Genomic DNA, 6,379 nt, shown 5'->3' with positions numbered 1-6,379 from the left:
AAAGCCCCCAGATGCAGCTCACCATCCTCTGCCTCCTGGAAAATCCACTGCTCACGGGCTCTCTCAAGCACTGAGCAGCTTCCACCATCCAGTCCCCTTCAGACTCACAAGCAAACCCCACTGAGACTTTGTGGGCTGGCTGTGGCACGTGTCACACATCAATAAATACAGCACAGCTCACGAGGGCACAGTCTGAGAGCAGGCATTTCTAGGTATAAGTGAAAAATAGTTCCTCCCCAGTGAACAGTTTCACAGGTGGTGTAAACCACCCTGGATGCTGATTTCAGTGGGACAGAGCAGGTTTCTATAATTTAAAGCTCTGTCCCAGAATATTTAGAAAGTGGGATTCCCCTCAAGCAGCTCCCAGGGTATCTTCATGTCACAGCACTCCCTTCCTAGGAAATCATCAGCCAGGAGTGTGAGTTACTTCAACGGCTACATCACTTCAGACAAAACCTCACCATCTGCTCTACCCTCTAATTACAAATGCAGAAAACATAATTCAGAATCGAATCACATATAAAAGGCAAGAAAATGAGCAATTAAAATGCACATTCTGCCAGGCAAATCAACCTTCCCTTCCCAGCCACGCTGTACCCACTGCTGCTCTGGCCTGTCACAGGCAGGGTCAGGATTAGTCCTGGATCACTGGAGACCCTGGTCCTGCTGATAGCAGCCTTGATCCTCTCACCTACCAGGGACTCTCTCCAGCTCCAGCTGCTCTGCTTAGCAGTGACTTGCCAACCCTCAGGATCACTTTTACCAAGGGAGCAATTTACCTTTCCAATATACAGACACACCTTTGTTGTTTCCCACTCCCTGCCTCTCTTCTGGAATGCTCCTGGCCCACAGGTCCACACAAACTTGAGGGTTTGAGGCGAATTAGCAGGGATGGATGGTGCTGTGCTTGCCAGCAAACACCCAGCTGAATTCATCTCTGGTGCAGCGTGGCTGCACTTACTGAAGTTATCATCCCCTCTGGAACCTGCGTGCTGGAATGTGCATTAACATTCCAGCATCATTTATCCTCTATAAGTAATTCAAGCCTACAGGGGCAATTTCTTGCATGTTCAAAATTCAAAGTCTCCTTCTCTAACATCAGCTGGTTCAGAAATGCATCTCTGAGGCTGGGGAGAAAGAGGGTCCTTTGAGAGGGATGTTCCACTGGGGAGAAGGATTTGGCCACTGCACCTTACCCCACATACCTGACTGGGAGACTGGATGAGACAGCTCTGTCCATCAGTCTGTCCACCACTGATGTCTGGGCTCTTAGGAGCAGCCCCACATCCATCAGATCCATCCCAGAGGATGAGAGGCAGTGCTCTGCAGCAGTGCAGAACATGGGGAACAAAAGTCCTCTCTGTTAATGTCACTCTAGCTATTCAGAACTCTGCATCTGACATTTCTGCTGGCCCTTCTTGTGGCACATCTTCCCACTCCTGCCTGGGTGCAGAAAAACCCCTTTATGAGCCAGCTCTGCAGTCTGGTCCCTGCTTCCATCCCTGCTCAAAGCCTGTACAAGGCTCCTGGGTTTTTTTTCAATGCTCAGGATTCCATGTAGGGCCTCAAGGAACACACAGGTCCCTGCTGCAGAGCTGCTGGATGCCAGAGCCGTGGAACGGGGAAGGGATGGGCTTAGCACAACAGACCTGCTGCAAATGGGAGAGTCCACCACATGCTGTGCCACTCTGCCACTGCAGGGCTTCATCTCATTGAGCAAAACTCCAGCAACCTGTGACCCAGGCTCAGGGAGATTCCTGGCTGGATCAGCCTGCTAAATAATTTCTACTCTTCCTTTTAAAAGCCTGCTCCAATGACCTCCCTCCCCTTCTACCATCAGAGCTCGTCCATGAGGTGCTCACTGGCACCGAGAGCACGAGGCTCTGACATTCCTTAGGAAATGTTTCAGGGCTTCATGGTAGCTTTACAATATCTTACAGTGAAGTGGCAGATGGGATTCTGGACCAATCAATACACTAACAGAGCCAGTTCACTGATCTGAACTGAGAGAATGAACAGTAAATCCAAAGAATACAAAAATGCCATTGGCTCTGTAAAGCAAGATGATCTGCAATTTGTTCAGCAAGCAACTTAGTTCCCAGGTGTGCAGGGCTGTGCTGTGAGCTCAGCAGGATGAGAGCAGGAGGCTCTGTCCTCCTGCACCAGATGCTGTGCCTGAGGAGGAGCTGCAGCCCAGATTGCTGCTGCAGGGAATCAGAACTGCAGCTCTTGGGTAGGGCTGAGCACAGGCAGCCCCTGGTTCCTTCCCTGGCCTGAATCCACTCTTGATGGAGCCATGACAAGCCCTCAACCAAAAGCCAAGGGTCACCTGGTGGGGTCAGTGGCCTGGAGGCTGCTTGGGCCATCAGATTGCCATGAAGGGACAAGTGCCCAGCAGCACAGCTCTAAAACCTGGGACACCCAGCTCTGTGTGTGTGAGATGGCAAAGGGCACTCAGATCCAGCACCAGCAGAGCCCTGTGACACCCCAGCTCTCTCTGCTGTACACTCAGAAATCAGGATTGCAGTGATCCCACACTGAATCAAGACAGCCAAAGGGCACCTAGCAGGGGAGAGGATTTTGTCCTTCTCATTTGCTTAGCAGCCCCTGTGCTGAATCAATACCTATCACCTATAACCTTTTTTTTCCATTTGGAGATTTTAAAAGCTAAACAAAAGATGTGCAACAAGTTATAAATTCAAAGGAGATTTTTCAGGTGCCAAACTGCAGCTGAACTGTAGTTATGGTTATTATACCTAAACAGACATAAAGCTATAAAGTGGATCAACATATTTTATTACAGTCATTCACTGAACACTGAGTCCATGCAGCTTAGCTATTGCCTTTCTACAGCCTTGAAAGATTTACCATAGTTTGAGATTAATCTGGAACTTTATTATGTAGTTATTTTAATCTCACTTTATTTCATCACTGCTTGGAGTCCTATTATCAAAGTAAGATCCTGTTAAGATACAGCAATGATGAATGGTGTTAGAACCATCTAAAACAGAAACAGAATCCAAATCTGTTTTGCTATTTGCAGTAAAAAAAAAAAAAAAATCAAGAGAGCCTTTATGATGCATTATGGAGGGATAAAGGGGTTCTTCTACAACCAGCAGCTCTGGGGACAGAGCCTCTCCAACAGGTTTCCTGCATGATTGCACCGAGTCCTTTGTCTTGCCATAAGGTTTTTGGAGGTAGAATTGCTGTGTAGGTTGAAGGGAGCTCTGAGAACAAGCCTGGTGCTTGGGGCTGCAGCCTTTGCCCTGTTAGGGTGCTGCTCAGACATTCTCTGGTGGGCACTTTGCAGCCCAGTTCCTCAGTAAGGAATTCAGGAAAATGTTAGAGACAGTCATGTGCTCTAAAGCACAGATTTACATTTCATCCACCAACACATTTAAAGCATGTAAGTATCCAAATGCTATCCTGAATCAGAATACTTTTCTAAACCAGGACCGAACGTTTTTAGGACATGGTTAAAAAACATGAGGATGAAAGGCCACATGAGGCTACTTTGGGAAGAAGCAGGGGAAGGCTGTTCCCAGCAGGGCAGGGGACACGAGGGAGGGCTGGAATGTCCCTGGCCACAGACCCAGGGCTGTGCTGGGGAAGGATGGGCACTGCCACTCACCGAGTGCTCACCTCCTGCCCCGCTGCACAGCCCCTGCTGGGACACACAGGATGGGGCTCGGGTCACCCCATTCCCCCACCAACCACAGCCGGCTGCTCTGGGATTTCTGCTGTTCCCTCTTTCCTCAGCCCTGCCATGTGAGAGGAATGCTGGATTTGTCTTTACAAATAAACCGTGGGTCTGCTGGTAGATAAGGTTAGCACTGAGAGATAGAAGAAACAATGGGATTGATTGCACTGATTGATGAATGGAAAAAGACATTTGCCTTTACAAACAAACTGTAGAAATGAAATTGGATATTGGAAGATGAAAGAAACAATGGGGGGGGGGGGAAGTATGAATTCTGTAAGAATTAAAAATTAAAAGGGAGGGTTATACACTAGAGGGGAATCTCAGGTATCAGGCGTTCTGGGAAGTCTGTGCCTCTCAAGTACCTCAGCAATGGGGAAAGAGAGAGGGAAATGCAGCTGGGAAATTGGGATAAAAAAATGTGAGAGACCCCAGGGGATGCCCCATGGCCTCTCCCTTTATTCAAATAAAGCAAAAGGGACTCCTCTGTCTCCTTTTTGGACATAAACCTCTGGTGGCTGTGGATTAATTTTCCTGACAAAAGCCAGCATCCCCAGGGCGCTGGGGGTCAGTTCCTGGCCCTGGCCCCGGTTTGCTGCGGGATTTGCTGCCCTGTGTGGTCCCACATCCCCTGGGCATTCCCAGGGAGCTGCAGGGAGGTGTGATGGAGCAGCCTCCGGCAGCACAGCGGGCACCGCCGCCCGGTCTGCACCGTCCTCTAGTGGCCACCGGCCCCGCTCCGCTGGCCACGGGGCAGGGGGACCCCGTCCCCACGGCACTGCAGCCCCGCTCCCATCCAGGTGACACCGGACTGTCACCCCTGCAGGTTACACCCATCACCTGCAAGGCTGGTACTGCTGGGGAACTTGGCCACCAAACCTCTGCTTGCAGCAGCACAGCACACGGTATCTCCCATCTCCAGCCGAGATGACTAAAACATAAATCCTCACACTCCTCCCAGCGTGCAGGAAACTGATGGAGGAAAAGGGATGTGATGATTCATTCGCTCGGTATCTCGGAGCCCAACACTTTCCCCAAGAGCAGCCCAAGAATGCACCTTGCCACCCACCTAAACATTTGATAAAAGTTAAACACAGCACCTGTGATTGATGCTTCTCCTCACACACGGCTCCAGCCCTCTCTGGATAACGTGTGGCATTATTGAGGCATCAATTACCTTCAGCACAAGCACAGCTCCATTAGCAGGCCTGCAGCCTGCTCGTTTTGATAAGGTTCACTCTGTGCATTTATCAACAAAATGGGGATAACCAGCAGGACGTGGAGTCTGCAGCTTTTAACTCTGTTAGGACAGAGATGACGTTCACATCTCTGCAGGCACCATCAAGCAGAGCATCCTGTCTGCTGGGGTTTATTTCCCTGGAAGAGGAAGGCAGTTTCACTCTGGTTTTATCTCTTTTGGCTCTATTCACATGCTCCAGAACTCTCTTTTTAGAGGTACAAGTATGGCCCAGGGACACGGCAAAGAAACTGCAGAAAAGCAATTCTTTTTAGTAACAGGTCTCAAACTTTCTTCATAAGCTACAGAAAGGTAGACTCTTGGCTTATTAATAGCAGTAAATCTCCAAGTCCAACAGGCTTCAGTTAATGAATATTGATTATGATAGTGCTGGAAAAGGCTTGTGTCAGTTGAACTGAGATCCTGTAGCCCTTTTTGCCTGAGCAGGGCTGTAAATTAACTGAGAGTTTATTTTTCAAAATTAGGTAGAGAAAAACACAGGGGTTATGGCTGCACTGTAGCTCTCACCTCCTCAGGGATATGAAACCACCTTAATGCTAATAGCAGCACTCATTTACAGATGTGAATTGGACTTCCCTCTCTCTCCCAATGAATATCCTAAAAGTAGGAATCTAAGCTGATTAACAAACATTGGGGTCACCTCAACCTTTGACTCCCCAGATAAATTACATCATGCTCTTGATGAGCAGCTCTATTTTGCAGCCAGGCTGGGATGACTTGGAATGGAACCTAAGGAAAATAAACAAAGGGCAGTCCATTGAATCAGAGACCTTATTGTCACCCTCTGGTGGGGGACTGAGGCAGTGATGGGTGGGGAGGCTGCAGGGTTATGTCAGTGTTTTCATAAAATTATCTTTTACACTAACTGAAATAGCCCAACAACAACAAAAACTCCCAGAACAGCCCTCTCGCCCCTCCCCACATCTGATAAAAATCAAATAATAACAGGAGTGACTTATGCACTCTCTGCCTGGTACTTCAATCTGGCCTTCCAGTTAATACACCCCATGATTAAAGCATCTATAATCTACAGTCTGGGGAGATCTGTGGAGTAGGAGCAGCAGCAGGTGTGCAGCCTGATAAGGGTTGCTTACTCTGTGCAGATGAAACTTTTAATATTTATAACTGCTGATTTTTTTCGTGATGCCTCCTATTGAGGGGAAAGGGGTGAAAGTTGAAAGATAAAAGCTTGATGAAAGAGCAGGTGGAACGTTTTTCCAAGGACAGGCAGGGGTTTAAAGCTATCTCCACCCAAGAGCAGGTTTAAAAATGCTGCTCAGCTAAGTGCAGCATCGGAGCTGGGGGCTGACATCTCTGGAAGACCTTCAAGGCTTATCTGAAGTGGACCTAGGCTTTCAGCTGTAAGCTCCTCTGAGCTGTGGTTTGATTGTCTGCACCAAGCACAGTGGGACTGTCAGGGA

Source organism: Catharus ustulatus, chromosome 18 (assembly GCF_009819885.2).
Source record: "Catharus ustulatus isolate bCatUst1 chromosome 18, bCatUst1.pri.v2, whole genome shotgun sequence".
Lineage (NCBI taxonomy): Eukaryota > Metazoa > Chordata > Aves > Passeriformes > Turdidae > Catharus > Catharus ustulatus.
The sequence above is the reverse complement of the archived record's forward strand: the minus strand, read 5'-3'. Positions refer to the sequence as shown.